General features: G+C 34.9%; 1 protein-coding gene across 2 annotated transcripts in view; it reads right to left on the bottom strand.

Annotated features, from left to right (window-relative positions):
• LOC149789453 (beta-1,3-galactosyltransferase 1-like) overlaps positions 1-15260 on the bottom strand; it is a 55859-nt gene extending 40599 nt beyond the window's left edge. The window contains exons 1-2 of one of the 2 annotated variants that reach the window (XM_089975550.1): positions 15020-15260; positions 5298-5426 (exon numbers count right to left, since the gene is read on the bottom strand). The gene's annotated coding sequence lies outside the window, so the exon portion shown is untranslated. Of the gene's footprint in view, positions 1-5297; positions 5888-15019 lie in introns of those variants that run through there. The other variant, XM_089975549.1, reaches the window with a different exon arrangement.
• Between the last annotated feature and the right edge of the window lie 4638 nt (positions 15261-19898).

Here is a 19898-nt window from a genome sequence, read left to right as displayed (position 1 = left end):
AATCTTCGGAACTTTTAAACAACCACATCGACACAGGGTCGGTTTTGCTTATCTGTTTGATAGCATCAAATATGTTTCCGCGATAATATTTCACAACACGATCCCGCGCAAACATCGTAACTGCGTTAGTCCAAGCATGAGCGTTATGATCAATGATATTTATTGGAGCCCCGTATCGATTATATTTCGATTTGTATAACACTTCCTTTGTTATCGTTGTTACGGTTATGGGAAATCTTAATGCGCTTTCTAGCTTGGCGACATCTTTTATTGATGCTCCTGTGTGTTTGACCCGCTCAGCCCACGCTGTTATTTTGGACTGTCTTAACGCAGTCAGACCGTTTCCCCGCATCGCATTTTTAAAATGTTCCATTACTCGCTCGGCTACACAATTCAGCCCCAATGACGTAGTCATTGACGAAGTCGTCCTCATCGGGGTGAGTTTATCAATTTTTGGTTTTTTTATCGGATAGATTCCATAAATGACCGCGGTCACAGGATATGCTCGAGCGTAATACGGTTTATCAATCCCGGTCAGCATTCCTGGTTTGGAGTCTTTACTTAACAAAATGGTCTTTCCGCTAGCAAGGACAGGGTCGAGTTTGTCACGGATAATCCAAGTATCGGAATCCGCCTGCACAATAAATTTTATTCTGAAAAAATATTTCCGACCACCTTGATGTTCATCAAGGGCGAGATAATTGATAATCGTTTTCGCCCGTGCATCATTCATTGTAGCATCGATGACACCTTTGATGACATTGACAGAGTCAATCTTGGGTATAATTTTAAATGACGACCACACGTGAGATGCGCCGTCGTCGCGGAATTCTTTTTTGGCATTCCTGATAATATCAAACAGATCAGTCAGGGATTGTCGTCGCGAGTCCCGGGTTAGTCTGTCAAGATCGAATCTTCCAGTGCCAATAGTAGATAACCTCGAAAACTCCTCCATATTATATTTAAGACAAATATTTAAATAAGAAAATATTATATATATGAATCATTGTAAGTGGCTTGGTACAAAATCATCAAATCCATGTAATAAGTCCTGCAGAGGTGAATTCTGTGGAAAACATTCCCAAAGCGTTCGAAGGGGGAGTTTAGGACCAATACCATGCCTGCGATGTGGCATCGGAGTCAGGAGTAAAACACAGTTATGTGCAAGTTTCTGAGGAAAACGATACCGTGAGCTCAAACGATATTACAATAAAGAAAATAACGATATATCCGAGAGCGATTATTTAAATAAGTTTTCAGACAAATTATGATTTAGGCAAATATATTATTATATAAATGAGCCAAGAATTTGTCCCACATCTGTCATTAAAAATTATGAAGCATCTCGCGAGGGAATAGTCAGAAATTGCAGATTGAAAAGACCAGTTGGTGTTGTTAATAATTCTGGTTATCTTAAATTTAAGGTTGCTGGGGGTAAAGCCCACTATAATCACAGGTTCGCGTACGAGTGTTTCCATGGAGAGATCAAACACGGTCTTGTAATTGATCACATTGATGGACAAAGACTTAATAATAATTTATCCAATCTACAAGCCATCACGCAGAGCGAGAATTCTGCACGAGGTGGCTCTGGTAAATTTGTAAAAATTCCCAGAGCAGTTAAATCTTTCAACATTAGTACGAATGAAGAAATAATATTTCCATCTATGAACTCAGCTGGCAAGTATTTTGATATTTGCGTACCCTCGGTACGAAGAGTCGCAGAAAAAATATATAAATCCGCTCTGTCAAAAAATAAGCAGAAAATTGTTTTTCATTATTGTTAGGTACTTTGCTATAATTCTATGTAAAACGGAGATAACTTCGTTGAGCATATCTCATGCAATTAGTTCCCTCCCTTTGTGCAATACTCCTTGAGATATCATTGTAGGTAAATTTATCAAGCGCGCGGTACACAATTATCATTTATAACACTTCCGCGTTCACGTATTTTTCAATTCAGAACTTAAATTCAATTCAGAATTTGTTAACTGTCTGTTACCACTACAGAGGTAAATCGTTTACAGGTAACACAACGAGCAGACGGTTTTCTGTGTACAAGGAAGTAAATAACTTCCCCTTATTCCTTAACAAAGTCAAGAATGATTTTATCCTTGACAAAGGCGTAATTGTCTATTTATCTTTTTTTTTCACAGATGAATTCTTTATTTTATTGCACTTGTTCGGGGTTATGGTTCATCTGTATTTTTCACAAAATCATATTTAAGAAAAAACATTTTAAACAAGTCACGTGGAGCTATTTTTGAACTTCCAAGTATTAGTCGGTTTGTATACGATGCGATCCTATTAGAAGACGGAGTCTTCGAAGTTCAACAGCAATCAATACCATCTCGTCATATCCGCTCATGGCGGATGCTTTTTGCGTCATCCAGGGGTTGATTTTGAGGGGATGGTATATATCCCGCTGTTGAGTGTAGAAAATGACTCCGTTAGGATAAGTACTGTAAATGCTATCTGTCTGTGCCGTCCTTAGTTACTACTGTAAATACTATATGTTGTGCTGTCCTAGGATAAGTTAGAATTAAGTTATATAGTGTAAATACAATACTGTAAATACTATATGTTGTACTGTCCTACTGTAAGCTTGCTAAAATGCGGTGGCAATTTAGAAGCTTTACAATGTAAATACTACATGTTGTGTTGTCCCTATATGACCCTTGCTAGCATATCATTCAGGTAAGCTAGGGGTTCACATGGGGAATGTCTCGTCGCTCGCAAACACACCCTCTGGGCTCTCTAGACTGTTATTTGACAGGTTAGTTAGCTCACATGGGGGTCGTGTTTCCGCTCCTGAGTTTGGTAGGATGTCATAAGACACGCTAGAAACTCAAGGAGATGTAATGTTTTTTTTTCTTTTAAATATATAAAAATATATATAAATATGAATTACGAAAATATCAATAATGTGATTGCTGCTATTAAAAATTTAGAAGAACGCGGATTTAATTTATCACTAAATTCTGAAACAATTATGTCAGATTTTGAATCATTACATGAAGCTAAATGTGCAGGGCGTTATATTCCTCCTACTCAATATCGATTCATAAAACAAATTCAAAATAATTTGCATAAATCGCTGGCTACAGTAGAAGAAGCACAAATAAATGAATTTGTTTCATTGTCTCGTGCAATTGAAAAGATTAGGCTGGCACTCGCGGCCGAGTATGAAATGAAAAAGATAATAAATACTCGGATTAGAAAATTGAAACATTGTATGTCCGCTGACAAAGTCAATGACGAAATCAAGGATGATGAAATCAAGGATGATGAAATCAAGACTGACGAGGAAGTAAATACCTCACCTTGATGAAATCACCTTGATTTTACTTGGAAGTGAAATCGAAAGTAAAAAAAATATATTACTTTTTTTTTACTTCCTTGATTTTATCAAGATGACAACAAATTCCCGGGACAACAAGGTCCTGGACAACAAAGTCAAGATGACAGCGTCAAGGTGATAGTAGTTTCCTTAGTTGGTCGGGTTCAATGCAGGAGTGTGCATAATTGAGAATTTGATCTCTGTCACATACTATTGCGGTGATATGCTTGAGTCTGAGATTATCCAACTGTTGCCGTGTTAGTAAGAAATCTTCGTTTCCGTATTCATCAATAAGAAATTTAACGTTAATTTCTTCTTGGGCAAATGCAGCCCTAACTGCTTGCTCGAGCGCTTGTTTGTCATATACAAAATCATCGGTGTGGTGGTACATATTTGAGATATAAATCTATAGATTTATCAATCCAATCTAAGATCTAAATACGCGTATATACTCGCGGATTTGATGTACACTGCAATGCGCGATCACAACATGATCTTTTATCAATACTTGTTTACAAAAATCGATATTTTAGCATTCTGCAAGGCTTTTCCAGAAGGTACAATATTTAAATACTACAATAATTATCTCATGCAAATATTCAATACTAATTCTCTTAGATACAGGCATGCATGCAAGCATACATACATACATACACACACACATTCATGCATACATACGTACATACATACACGCATGCATACATACATACATACATACATACATACATACATACATACATACATGCATGCATGCATGCATGCATGCATGCATGCATACATACATACATACATACATACATACATACATACATACAAGATATTACAAATAGTTAAAAAAGTTCAATTCCATTGACACTTTTATTCCTTGGTTAACATTGTTCAGTGATTTAATCAAACTGGTTATTGATTCCTCTGATATTTTTGCTTCTATATTTGTTTTGAAAATAATTACTTTTCAACAATCACACGTTCATTTATGTTTTTATCTCGTTTGCTTTACATATCTGTTTATGAATCTAAAAATAGTGAATTATTCTTGTTGAAAAGATTCCTTGGGATATTTGGAGGAATATCAAGTAATAACTACTCATAATATTATAACTTCGTTATCATGGGCAAGCAACCAATTAGGACAACCTGTTTGTATGTTCTTTCTGATTCATACAGGCATTTTATTCCATGTTGATGGTTTAGCACCATTGATTCTGACAACAAATAAGAGACTGTTACTTTATTCGAACATCAAATACATATATAGAACCATACACCATGCAGCTTTTGCACATTTTCAGGCTGGATGAGAAGTAACTGCCAAAATAAAATGACAGTTTTACCTTTTCAAAAACAGAGTTCTCTTATGTATGTTAAATTCGTGGATTATTATTCTTTGATTTAAATGAGGCATGGAGACTCACAGTGGTATCTGACCCATCAACATCGGAATTCATGCTGCATTAGGATAAAAGCTGAAGATATCTTGCTGATATTAAAGGTTGAAGAAAATCAATATTAATACTTAATACACGCGTTGTCCAAAACAACGTATATGCGTATTTACATTGTAAGATATATTAACTTTTGTTTGGATTATTGTAATTTATACTTTTTCAAAAAAAAAAAAATTAAACGAGTAAAGTATCTTCGAGATCGTCCTGTTTTGCAGTATACATACTTGCGTGCATCCCAAATAAAAATTTTTTTTACACATGATTAGCGGTCCGATTCCGTTTTCTACAAAGGTTTACGATTCAATATATTTGTAGCATAACATTATATGGATATCGTCTTTTGTTTTTAAAGAATAAATACTTTTACCCCCCCCCCCATTAGTACAGAATGCTATTTTAATGGAAACACGATCGTTATGATTCTGTGTCAGAGATTTGTAAATATGCACATTTCCAATAACATATTGATGAAATTCTGGTTTATCATTAAATGATAAGAAAGAGCTTACCTTGAAATCTTGAGAAAGGTAAGGGTTGTTATTGAAATATAAACACCAGCACACTGTTTACTGCGTTCAACGTATCACTCCTATTTAACGGTTGTCCTGTACTTCTAGTAACTTTCGGGGACATTTGCACTGCGAAGAATCAAGATGATATGACTAGCTTAATGCTTTTGTATCCATGACCCCGAAAAGTCTAACTATTATAGTGCTACAATTGTCCTATCTACAATAATGAGACTCCTGTTTTGCAATTTACGCAAAAATCTGTCGAAGAACAGAGCAAATCCAAATGTTTACTCGCCTAACTTCGTTCGGCTCTCACTGAGACTTTGTCAGGGGCTATTACAAAACAGAGACAAATAAGACAATCAATGCCGCAATAGGAAGCGTTGAATTTACATAAATTTGCATGACTATGTCTGTTCCTGGGCGTGAGTTAAACCGGAGCATCGAGTAACGGCTCCTATCGCACAGTTCCCATGTTCCAGAGATCCAGCCAACACAGCTCTGCGTTCATCTTTCAAAGCAATTTAACAAGTTCACACGTAACGACTGGAGGTACACGAGAACACACTAGCCTGCAAATTGAAATTTAATACCCAGCTTTATGCACAAACAGAAAGGATTTTTATAATTATCTAGAAAAAACGTCTAACATCCCGGTAGAAGAAGATCGTGTTAAATGTAATATGCAAATATTGGATTGTTGTTTAGATGGTTTTTCTCTTTGTTTTATATTTCCATTGTTCATTTGTTAAAAATAAACTGTTTAAAAAATGCTCAAATATCACTTTCATGTGATTTGTTAGATTCTGCAATGCAAGTGACATGCACATATTAGAGAATTGATGATCTGGATTATTGCAGGTAAAATACCTTCACTACAACTGTAAACATTTAGTTACGTTCAAAACACGTTCCATATTTCATATAGAAGCATAGCTATTTATCTAACTGACAGATAGACGAACATTGACATTAACGCAATGAATGGTTCCAATCTCTTTTCTGCAATAGTTTACAATTCATTATATCTGCAAAGCTGCTTCATATGCATGCTGTCTATTTGTCCTTAGAGAATAGTTGTTAAAGCTCTTCAGGGTATAACATTACTGTAGTGGACACAATCGTTATTGTTGCGTGTCAGATGTATGCAAAAACATTCACATTTGTTATACTATTTAGAAACAACTTATCTCGAATTCTAGAAAGAAAAAAAGCAACTTTTACAAAACAAGAATATTCCAACTGTGTCCTCAGCTAAATGTGTTTAATGTATCACTGCAGTGCTACCCTCATTGCAACTGGGAGCTCTACTAAATTACTTTAGTACTCTCTTGTTTCCCATCAATGTATTTATTTGGGGCATTTGCACTGCAATGAATACAAAACAAGCGTAAGAATTAACTTGTTCCAGGTAGCTTAATTTATTTAAGGAAGAAATTTCGAGTAAAAGCTATTCTCGTGTCTTCAACGATTATGTTCCTCCTTTCAAATTGAATGTCAAAAAGTCGTCCTACATGAATAAGTTTGAAAGCTATACAAAAGCAATGATTTACTAATGATACACAGATGCATGGTTCTTTATATAAGTGTCATAATATAATAGGTGTTTACTGGTTGTCACGTCTTCTGTTGAGTTGCATGCAAACACTTTAATAGAATCTTACTTCTAATCTATGCTATCCAGTTTCTTTTAGGAGAGCATATTCATAAAAATCAATGTATTATTATTATTATTATTATTATTATTATTAACTAGTAGCAGTAGTAGTAGTAGTAGTAGTAAAATCATATTGAGGTGATAAAACACGTTTCACCTTCGCGTCTTACGCATGGTCCTCAATAAGTGTATGCATATTATGACTGTCAAAGTAGATTATTATTATTATTATTATTATTATTATCTGTTGGTATCTTTCTTTTATAACTTTGCAATTAATTTATGAGATATTTGGTCTCATTTTCATATAATTTTCATCCATTTTCTCACATTTTTGACTTATTTTATTACGAACGGGTGGGTCTATCTACGCCCCGTGTAGAATGACACAATCGCACGCATCAACAACTTCCTCTGATAAATGAGAAATATTTGACTTGGGATTTTATAGCGTCGTAAGGGGCCGCTTGGTCCCGGAAAGATGCTGAAAAATGAAATCGGTGAAGAGGAAGTGGTTTTCCAAGTTTTAGCCCCCATTCGTAAGAACTCATTGTACACGCACATGTTTCATATTAAAATATTTCCAGCCATGCCCCTCTGAAGGAAAAATGCGTATGCTACCGATATGACAAAAACACACGAAGCTCTGTATTTTTTAAGAAAAGAAAAAGTAAATATTTTTAATGTTTCGTATTGCCTAGAACCCTATATAATAATCACATGCTATCTCTCCTTGTTGGGGTCATGGTCTCATATAACTTTCATAGGTTTTAAGCTTAAGAAAATGTTCCATTTCGTGAATGTGTTTCACAATGACATCTGTTGTGACACTTCGTACGTCTATGAAAAAAATTTGCGTTAGTTATTCTTCTGTATGGGAGGTAGATAATAAATCAGTAAAATATAATAGTGATCCTGCAAAATACTTACAGATACAAGCTATGGCACTGGGCACAGGGGCTCGTTGCAAAAAAAATTAGGAATATCCGTAAATAAATTGCAATGACCCCCCAAAAAATATCGGGCAATTAATTCCATGAACTACTGGTAATTTTGAATGAAATATGGGTCTTATTTCTGATAAATTAAGATAGTGTGTGTGTGTGTGTGTGTATTTCTGCAGAAAGTGAGGTCTTTAAATAACACTCTCCCCCTTAACTGGGGTCTCATCTCTCAAAAACCCCAGTTACAAAAGACCCCATTTCCGAAAACCATAAAAATAAAATCTAATATGCCTATTTTATTTAAAAAAATATTGGTTCCAACTGACCCCAATTTCACCTTTTGCTTCGCAATGTTCTTGCATTGAAAATAAGCATACCGTGTTGAGACCACTGTTGGCAACCTGTCTACGCGCATGCGCGTCTTTTGTTTCCGGCACCATGCTATGGCACTGGGCACAGGGGCTCGTTGCAACAACAAAAAATTAGGAGTATCCGTAAATGAATCGAGGGGGTTGGGGGACTAACCTGTAACAAAGTCGTGTTGTGGTACTGGTGGGAGGGAAAAAAATTTCGGGAATTTACGTGCAAATAGGTGCTTTTATAAGTCTGTTGTTGTTGTTGTTGTTGTTGTTGTTGTAGGATTTAAAGCCATTTTTTTAGCACAAGATAGGCTATACATGACGGCCAGAATAACTCGTGGAGGAAGAACACTGGAAAAGCCCGGGAAGAACCACCGACACACGAGAAGCTACTGGCAAGCTTTCTCACGTACCCACGTTAGCCGAGCCAGAGACTCGAACCCACGCAGACAGGTGAGATGGCAGTGAACGGTGAGCGCTTTAGACCACTCGGGGCCCCTATTGTTAATACACTTTCATTTAAATAATCATCTACCTATGTCTGCATCATTTTTTAATCAGCCTGATGCTCATTCAAGGGGCATAAATTTATATTTCGATATTGTTTTGATCGGTTCATACTTTCCCGGCTAAAACACTTGTCAGGCGCCATGTTTGATATTATTTGAATTTTAAAAGATTTCGTCGGTTTCAATCTAAAGAATTAAACGATGATCGGTCTAGTTTTTATTACTATTGCTTTTGCAGCAAAAGAAGTGCTATATTATAAACTGGTCATAGAAAGGGACCCGTCATAAATAAAATTTTGTTTGTCCCTCATACATTGGCTCCCCGAAGCAGATCATGTAAGACCTCGATGCTGATATTTATTATTTATGTTTTGGGCGTCAGGGTCTTACTTCCTAACTAATGGCGCTGTGTAGCGTTTTTGTTTTGTTTTTTATGTAGTCCAACATCGTAACGAAAGTCAACTTTTCAGGAATATCTCACACAACACTTCTCTACAAAGTAAAGCCATAATGTTTTAGTCAGACTCTACTTACTCTGATGTCTTTTCTCTAATTAATTCGAATTCTCACAAAAGAAATGGACCTGTTTTCAAGTTGTGTTGGCCTACATTTCAGTTTGCTGGAAAGCGATGAAAGCCAGGAATGACGAAATCGGGTTAAGATGAAATATTATTCTTTAACAAAACGAATAAAAATATATTATGCCTATTGGAACTGTAAGTAACGTATCGTTTCGTTCAACAAACATATCCCCTACATGAATCTACTTGAACTTACTTCGGCATACCTCGAGTACCGTCGCATTTCAACAAATTCAACTGTATGTCAACGGAACATAAAAATGCGTCCATTTAATAGTCAGATTTTGATTCCACCAGGATAAAAACAGCACAGTAAGTATATTAATTACATATCAATTTGAGGAAGAGTGTTGATATGGGCTGCCAAGTGTGGGTGATATTCTGAAATTTTGACTACTCGTTCCGATGTCACCCGACGTCAGAACACGCTATACAAGGCCATTATTTGGGTAGTAAGACATAGCACTATAACAAAAATAACATGATATATGTCTTACCTCCCTTGATTCATTCACTCATACTCCTAATTTTCTACGTAATAACTCCTGTAGCTATGGTCATTTCGTACCCAAAACCGGATTCGTTTATTGCACACATTTAAATACAAACATAACCACCAAGATTATATAATAATATATTATCTACATATTTGAAACTTTTACATATTCGATTTCAGGCATTGCCTTGATGGCAGATGTATCCTGTATTACATGGGGCACATTATATATGTTTTATTATTGGCAGCATCCAATCATGTCTAAGTTTATTCAGTTATTTAAAATATGAAATATAACGTTATAGCTTTAAAATACAGTAGTAAATATATGTCAAAGGCAGTGCTAAGTTAAATGTATCCTCTCTCTCTCTCTCCTCTGTGCGAAAGTATCTTTGTGCATTATATTTAAGAGGATAACAAAAAAAGGATTATGCCATGCAATGAAAATAAATTTTCACTCCCCAATTTAAGGTATTTCAAATGTGAATATGTGTTATGTCACTAACTTCTTAGCTTCTTGTGACGGGTGAAATTGTCGAAAAGTTTTGCACAAATATGTTTTTCCAGCGTAAAGAAATATGATTTTGAGGTCCGCATAGTATACTGCGATCTACAGTTTGAGTACCAGGTAGTAACAGCTGACATCACCTTGGTTACGAAACGACCTATTTCCGCTCGGTACAAAACGACTTGGGTACGGATTGACCATAAATCATTGTTAGCAACTTGAGGTCGCGATGACCATTCTAATTTTGAGTCCATCAGTTATTGCAAAGTTTTAAGCTGTCATTTTATCGTACATCCATCACACACTTGACTTTAATATTAGGCTGTAGGAGTACTGGGAAGATGAGAATTCCCATTTTGTTCAAAGGTTATAAAGGGCAATACAAGATTTTGCAAGCAAACATGGATAGTTCAGTTTCAGACTTTTGTATGCATTACACAAGTTGATGTAACATATGCTACAATCTTGTATGCTGGCAAATTCTTTTCAGAATCAAAATGACAGAGGTACTCACACGTGGTAGAAAAGCTGCAAGTTGACACTTTTCAATTTTAATGTTTGTTTTTTTCAGTTCTGAACTTGCAAATTATGAATGGAGGCATTATGGAGAACACAGATGTTTCTTCTCTATTTTTAGAAATCTTGATTACAGGCTCTTTGGGCATTTTTTATTGTGTTTCAGCAACTGACAGTTTATACCATGATAAACTCAGAAAAAAAACATCAAATTGATAATAGCAATTGTTAATAACTTTATTATTTTGGTTTTTTTTAACAGTTTTAGAGCCTTATTTAAGCTTATGAATTCTTAAGGGCTTCGACATAGCTATTTATAAAACTGGGATTCTCCATTAATAGCATAATGGCTACGCAAACATGGCCATCAGTCATGTAATTCCACCTATGGCAGGCAACCTAAGATTCTGGTCATTCAACAGCATGGTAGTAATATTATTAAATGGTGCAGCTTAAAAAAGTAAACCTTTTGACGGTCTTCCACTATTTTGTGTTACCTATGAAAATATGGACAATCATGTCTTTGATACAGATAAATAACTGTTTAATTTACTTGCCCATGGACAACTCGATTTGGACAATATTTCAGCACACTGGCACTGTTTTGGGGAGTAAAACTAAAAAGGATTCTGGTAATCGACATGCATAAAATGCTGTTTTATAGTATTTGATTGCCCTTCCATTTGTTTATAAACACACACATCGTTACCGATTTTAAAAATGCAAAGTATCAAGCATATTAAAAAATACACAAAACTTTGTCATGGCATTCTTCAGTATATAATTTCTAATGTACTCGTGGGTCCCTTACAATGCCTACTTCTGTGTGTTTCAAACCAAACTAAAATATTTGCTTGGGTCAGTCTACATTTTTTCAGATAATAGTTATGATGTAGTTACGGTATTTGGTAATTGCTCTGAAAAATTCCTTATCTTATTAACCCCTGCTGCCACAATAACACGTCATACTCTACCTCCCTCATCTCCGGAGTGCCACAATAATATGGCACAATTTTACATTATATCAAGGGAACCGCTTTTGAGTGGCAGTAGTAGTCTATGCCTGTATCCTGCACAACGAGTTTAAAGAGCACAAGCCATTGGTTGTTTTCATGCCATTTTCTCATTATGCAGGCAGATCAATCATTCAAATTTTTCACCTTACATAGATACAGGAAATGTTGAAGTAGAAAGTTATCTTACAGACTCTGATGGAGAATCGTCTAGATCTTTTGAAGAATTGGTAAATAAATGTTTAAGAAAATGAATTGGAGTTAGCATGAGTGAACATAATTCTGAGTTTGTTCAAAGTCTTTTATTTTTTAAATGTTCATTGATGATTTCTGATGAAGAAAGGAACGTAATGGGCAAGACAAATATGACCGTCTGTTAGCAGTTTCACACAAGGCTAAAGGTTGCAAGAGACATGATAAGTGGAATTTCTGTCCAACTAATTTAAAATTATTTCTTGTGCTGAAGGTTTGAATTATTCAGTTTGAATTCATTACGGATTTTATGGATAATAAATGACACAAAAAGCAAATTGTAAGTAAATCATTTATTTCTACCTTTATGCCTGATTTTCATTTTCATGTTGCATGAAATTTATACCATTATAGACATAGTTTTAATGATGACATTTGTGCAAACTTCAGCTTAATTGAGGATTACAAAGCAAAAAATAGCTATTTATTGTAAATTATCCCCCCCCCCCCGTACAAATAGGCAAGTCAACGCGATATCATTGAGACTCAGGATACAGGCACTGGTAAGACTAACAATGCTCAGTGATCCCTCTGCATCTGTGTTGTAGAGAGGTGCCCAGCTGTTTGCCTCTGAAGTGAATATGTTAAATTTCCATAACTTTGGGTAGTTACATTCCTTAAAACACTTGTATGCAAGAGTTGCACTTTTTTAATTTGTTCAATTCCATTTAGACATATTAAATCTAGACATTTCAAATATTTGATACAGATGACAGTATTTCCTGAAAATGGACTGCAGTTGTTCTTGAAACCTGCAAATGACAATGAGCTGTATGTCTGGTTGCTTACAAAGACGTCCATTGTTTGGTACTAAACTCGAACAAGATGACAATATTAAGGTCCACCTGGCAACAATCAGGTTAGAAATTATATATTGATAAATGAATAGAATTGGCTTTTCTGCATTTTTTATATCATTGATTCATTTTGTTTTTAAAATTGGAAGAGGTTACAAACAGGAGAGTATGTGAATACTAGGATTAAACTTTCTTAATATCAAACTGACAATATTTGTTTCAGCTAAAAGAAAGTTTGATGAGAAATTATGCAGAGCCAACATCAAGGGTAAGTAATGTTTTAACTAGCACAGTATATTTCCAAGTTTTGTATGCAATAACCTTAGTAAAAATGTACCTTTATATTTATGATGTTGGTTTCATTTGAATACTATATGACACTTGTTGACTTCGGATAATACATTTAATGCTTCTTGTCCCCTTCGTTAAGTGTCAGTATATTATTGTAACATGCATCTGTGCATTATTCATATCTCCTAATTCAATGTTAAAGATTGAAACTAGACACGTGTGTAAATTGTGCCAGCACATTTGACATTTTGATCTTGGCCCTTATGGTGGGTCTGTAGGCACTTGAGCCTGATATCCCTTGTATATAATGCTATATATGATCTGGTGGTATCTTAGAAACTTTTGGTATCCCGTCCCTGTAGTCATGTTCATAGAAACTGCCAGTACAAATAGTTCAAAATTTGTACACTTTCGTACATTTGACTCAGAGAGCAGTGATGTGCGAGAACTCCAATAAATTACCACATATACTCACTAATAAGCCTGTTCACATATAAGCTGACACCAACATCACATAACTGATAGATAAAAACATTAAGAAGTCCAAGGTGACATCACAAGATGCACACAGTAAGTTCTAAATGCATTTATTTGTGCAAGCTTATATTAGAAAAATTTATGCTTTTACCTCTCTCAGGGTTGGCATTTGTGATTGTTACATGAATGTTATAAATTGATATAATTTGCTTGAAAAGTCAGTAAATTTATTTAATTTTCATTTTTTATATTTTTTTTTAATATTTTGTTTATTATTTTTTTTTTGTTTCTGCCTAACTCAGATTTGTGTGTAATTTGATCAGACAATGATAAAGTTTCGAATACTTTCAAACAGACTACTTGTTGGTTGTCAGTGAGTTTTATTCAGCATTTTAGGCTATTTAATGTTGGCTCCATTTAACTCACTTTATCCACCAGGCCTTTGGTTTTGCACTGCAAAAATGCTTTGAAAAAAACTAATTACCAGTTACATGTCTAACGTAAACTACGAAGACATTACGATGTTATCTTCAAAACAGAATTAATAAAACCATTTCCTCATGCAAAGAAAAATTTCATCTAGAACAAATCCAGGCATGGGAATGAGGATACAAACCAACAAAATCAATCACATTGAATTTCCTGCATATGCAAAAGGCTGCTGTGGGCACAAATACTTGTAATTGTTAGTGAAGGAAAACTATTGACAACACCGAGTCCTATTCTGTATTTGTTTTCTCCAAAAAAATGTACACAAGGTGATAAACTTCAGCTGTTTGAAATCTGTCGCCTTGCTGATTCTTTGGTAAATTTATTTATTCCGTTAGCACCTTCATTCGATGGTTAATTATCTCTGCGTAGAAAGAGAAATTCCAAATTTGTTCTCCATGTACAATTTAAGGAGAGATACTCCCAGGATTATATCTAATGGTGGACTTCACCCTTTGTCACATTTTATCTTTTGGATACATCTGCTCCAAAATAGAATTTTTCACTAACACAAACTTACTTCTTGAATCAGTAGTTTACTGACTACTATGCCAAATTTCTTACCTGTTCCATAATGTTGTATTATGGTTTTTAGTCAGTCAATGCCATAATCTGCTTGTGCAGAGAGAGGTATTCAAAATAAATATATTTACTTCTTATTTTTTTTCATCCTTATTTATTCAATTTATCTTAACGCTGATATGCTTATATGGTTTTGAAGCATATGATTCACAGGGCTAACATGATTGATAAAAAAAAAATGAAAATTGCGTTCTACTTTTAAATTGTCTGTATTTTGATTAGGCTTTCTACATCTAATTTCGAAATACCTCTGAAAGGGAGACTGATCGTCATGTCCTCTATTTGAGTCCATCCAACATGTACATCTGACTCGTCTTTAATACTATTTTTGGGCTCAGAATCACTCACTGGTATCTCCATTAACAATTTCCCAGCTGCAATAATCCAATATACTTCAAAACTTTAAAAGTTATTGTCATCATAACTATCACCAGCCAGTATTTGGCAAACGAAAACATAATGAACCATGCCGGGAATCAGACATTTTGGGTTTTCAAGGTGACCTATATTCTATACACGTATTTGTAAAACTTCCTTCATGGAAGGCTCAAACTACACCACAACACCAATCACATTTAGTTTTACAACCTTTTTTGTCATGCCTGAAGACACCGGATGTGTAAACAGTTGCCTACCCGAAAAACTGATGTCGCAAAGAGAATGGTTAAATAAAATTGGGATACTTCGTCATGCACATTTTCATATGGGGAACTTTCAGCTAATTTGCAGGTGTTCTCACGCATCATCGTTCTCCAGGTGTGCGAATTCGCACATATTTTGCACCATTCACACAATCGCACACCTTGGCAACATCTCTTTTTAAGTATTTTACATATCAATGACTTTGGGGATAATTTTCTGTCTGTCAAGCAGGGAATAAGCTACACTGATTGCCGATTGATATTTGTTATTTGACCTCGACCGGAACAAGTAACCACCAATAAGATTTGAACGTAACATATCTCACCGTGTGACACACCGGTAGTGTAGCTTTCAAATTGACCAAAGTAGACAAGATCAAATTCAATGTAGAAATGTTGAGCAAAATTGGTTATTATATGATGAGTAAAGTACTTCATTATATTCATTATGCACGTGTAACACGTTTGGAATGTATCCTTTATGCTGAACATGCTGCTGGGATAAGATAATTAGCAGGGAATTGGGGGTGGGGACAGATTATGAACCATGTCACTCTGATCGAATTTGTAGACGGCGAGCGAGTATTCTCAAAAGTCTTTTCATTTTTACTAATAAAGACGAGTGCCTAGGATTGCAGCTGATGTTTCAGATGAATTATATATTTAAATAATAAGAAGGCAAACTAATAATAATTATTCATAACTGCTGAAGTCTACAAAAACTTGTATATGGTAAATATCGTTTTGTATCGATTATCCTTCTCTTGTATCGCTATGTGTATCGTTCCAGCAAAAGTATACATTGATGAATATTTTCACCCTTAGTAATTTGTCTTGTACAATTAAACATGTGTACCTTTTTATAAAGGTTATCATATTTTTTATGATTGCTGATATTACTGAAGAAGAGTAAATCATGAGCATGTAAATCAGGGTAAATGCAACATCTTTGTACATCAAGCTGAAGTGTGATCTGGAAGAATGTCGTTTGGTAGAAACATTACAGCACGATCTGTGTCTGATAGTTTTGGGAATAAACAAGGATTTAAGTGTGGCTAAGCACGATTTGCACTGTGTAAATTCTGTATCCATTATACTACAGCCTGGTCTCCTGGGTTAGCTAGAACCACTCTGAGAATTATGAAGTCTTTATTCACCTTTATTTAATTTCATGGTGGAGAAATCAGAAAATGTACACATGCAAAAAACTAACGAAAACAGTCATCGTAGTTTATAATGGTTAATTGACGTGGTTATTAAAAGAACCGATCACTGCTGTTAGACCTGTGTCGAACATTACAACTTTGTTATGACATTTTTTGTATTTGCAAGTGTTGGGACACGGAAAATGTTGTTTATTTGGTACATGCATGTAAGTATTGGGACGTAGAAAATATTTTAAAAATTCATGTCCTACGATTTACAGCCATTATGGTACTCAACAAAAATAAAAATAACATTTTTAACTTTATACCTTGGCCCGTGGATGAGCTGACTCCCCTTCCCACTTCCTTCAAGGCCTTTTTTCACCAAAATTATTCTGCTAGACACAAGTATATACGGTAGTTTAACTTTACTTCGCACATTATACAGAGTGCTTATCATGATACAAGTCAGACTGCCAGCAGAAGTCTTGTGGTTCTTGTCTTGTCACAAGTCTTTGTTCAGGTAGGCAACTGTTTACACATCTGCTTTCATGGCTTCACATAAATAGTTCTTAAAGTAATTTTGATAGCACAATGGGCCTTGGAACAAACAGTCTCTCATGGTTTTAACCTTGCATTCATAAAGGAAGTTTTGCAAATGCGTGTTGAAATACAGGCTACCTAGAAAACTTCCAAAGGCTAATTCACGACATGGTCCATCTTCATAATGATGATTTCTTTGGGGAAAAACTGGCTGTTCACAGTAATTTTTAAATTTTTGAAGTATATCAGATTATTGGAGCTGAAGAAGCATCCATGGATATACCACTGAACCTGAAAATGATGTTGAATTTGAGTTTAATTTACTTGGGACGGACAAAAACAGTCGGAATGCCAATCAGTCCACTACTCAGGGGTGTTTTGAATATTTAATTGTATTTTCTGTTTGATTTTCTTAATGATTATATATTAATGTAACTCTGTATTTTGTACTTGACCCTGTCCAAAATCAAGTTAATGCTGTACCTGACCAGTGATATATATTTTGTAAACAACATAGTACATAGCTAATATTTCTCTTAAGATAATAGATTAAAGTTTCAGATCATTATCAATGGAGGTAAACTTGTTTTCTTGAATCAGAATTGTCCAGGACATCAGTTTTCCTCTTGGAAATTCCTAAACTTGTGGACAACTTCATATGTTTTTCTTAAAGGAAACTGGCCTACATCCTGGCTATATTATTTTGTTAGCTTTCATATAATGTTGTTTACTTGAAACATGTGCATTTTTGCGTTAACATCCGAAGCAAAATCAGTCTTATTATTGTGTTCAGTTTATATTTTGGTTGGATTCATTTATTCAAGTTATTATTCACTAGAATTAATGCTCAGTGATATTTTTGGACTTAAGCATTAATTTGGAATTGCAGTGAATATATAAGAGTATTTTGGATTATATTGCCGTGATACATCAAAATATTATTAACACATCACCACACTCCAAGCCATAATCCAAGTTTCCTCTGACTTGGCACATTCGCACATTCAGTATTGGACTTTATTTGGAATATCACTGGAATTCAATTGGAACTTCATACATTTGGATTTGTGATAGAAATTGTAGGTACTGTTTGGGATTTAATTCACAATATTGTAAGGTTGTTCTTGTTGTTTATTTACATTTTCATTTTATTTTTCTAGGGAAATAAACTGAATTTGACAAAACTTGTTGCTTTAAACCTCGTTAGGCGCTCAGCATTAAGAGATTAGTGTTAGGACTGGTCAGCCTGATATCAGGATAATGTGACTGGGTGGAACTGGATGCTGCATTTCGGTGGCACGATGCCCCAGTGCTAGACATCACTATAAACTACACATTATAGGCATTGTAGCAATATGACTGAAAAACTGTTAAAGCCACGTTAAAAAAATCAAATCACACACACAAAAAAACACACACACACTTGTTGCTTTTCACTCTTTTGTTATTACTTAAAGACCATAGAATCGTAACAGTAGAAAAAGCAAAATACCATGTATAATTAACGCTTTACCTCATATGTATGGCTTTGTAGGCAATAATATACATGTAGCAAAGTACACAGTGCAGTGCACTCTAAATAGAACATCTGTTACATGCTTGACTACATACACATTGGTCTGCCAGTTAACTGTTATAGCAGTGTAATATATGTTACATTCAACATAAATTTTAACCATTTTATATTCTTGGTACACATCTATTATGTATAGAAAGACGTACGAGTAAAACCTGATCGTTATTGCTGTATAATTATTTTTCACAGAAGAATTTTTATGTGCTTTAAAATCTTGAGAGAACTCGTTCAATGTCAAGCCAGTGTGTCCACCCATAGCTGCCATTTCTCATACTTGAAATTTACCATTTTTTTGTCTATGACTACATAAGTAAATCATCTGAATTTAATAAATTATAAAAATTCAGTGTTGACGACATCAATTTCAGAGCCTTTACCTAAGTTACTGAAGCTTTAATAGTTTTGATTCAAATTGTAAAAACTCCATAAGTACTGAATGAAATCCGTAACCTCCATGTTGGAGAGTGGAGAATCTGATACCGTTACTTTAAATAGCAAATTACGACTAGAGCTCAAACAGCCACCATGTGTCCTGCCATAATGCTCGTTCACGTCAATGAATGAAGTATCTAATATGGGATTTTCCACGAAGGTGGTGCTATGAAAACCAGCTCAAAATGGCTGATGTATACAGCAAGCGTCGAAATGCACTTCCATGGGAATGGTGAAGAGGTGTCCAAATGCACTCCCATGCAAATCGGGTAGAAGAATCTAAAGGCGCTTACATGGGTCAAAATATAGGCAGTTTACAAGTAGAGTGCAGTTTTCATTAATTTTCTCACACAACTCCGCCGGTACTATAAGATCTTGTACTAGAAAACTATTTAGAACTCCAAGGGGAAGAAAAGTTGATTAAATAAGAATTTTAAAAGATATTAAAAGTAAAGATACTTATTTGATCAGAATACCTCTGTCTGAACAAGCAGACGGTGGTGGTGATGGAAATAAACCCTAATGCAGCATTACAAAACAGATATTTAAAAAAATCTGGCATTGAAGAAAGTTAAACTTTGTCACACCTTATGTTCGGCCAAAATGTGTGGTTTTCCTATTTTACTGGTTTTAAATTAGGGTAGGCAAGGTTTCTTTTTTATTAAAAATCCCAAACCGAAAAACATATTTAATTTGAGTTTTAAAAAATTATTTTGTTTTTCATTACCATTGGGGAAAAAAGTGATAGAGTTGGCAATGCAAAACATTGAAGGTCAGCCAGCTGGAAACA

The sequence above is a fragment of the Sinohyriopsis cumingii genome, chromosome 11 (genome assembly GCF_028554795.1).
Source record: "Sinohyriopsis cumingii isolate HCF-2022 chromosome 11, ASM2855479v2, whole genome shotgun sequence".
Lineage (NCBI taxonomy): Eukaryota > Metazoa > Mollusca > Bivalvia > Unionida > Unionidae > Sinohyriopsis > Sinohyriopsis cumingii.
This window is presented reverse-complemented; position numbering and strand designations above follow the sequence as displayed.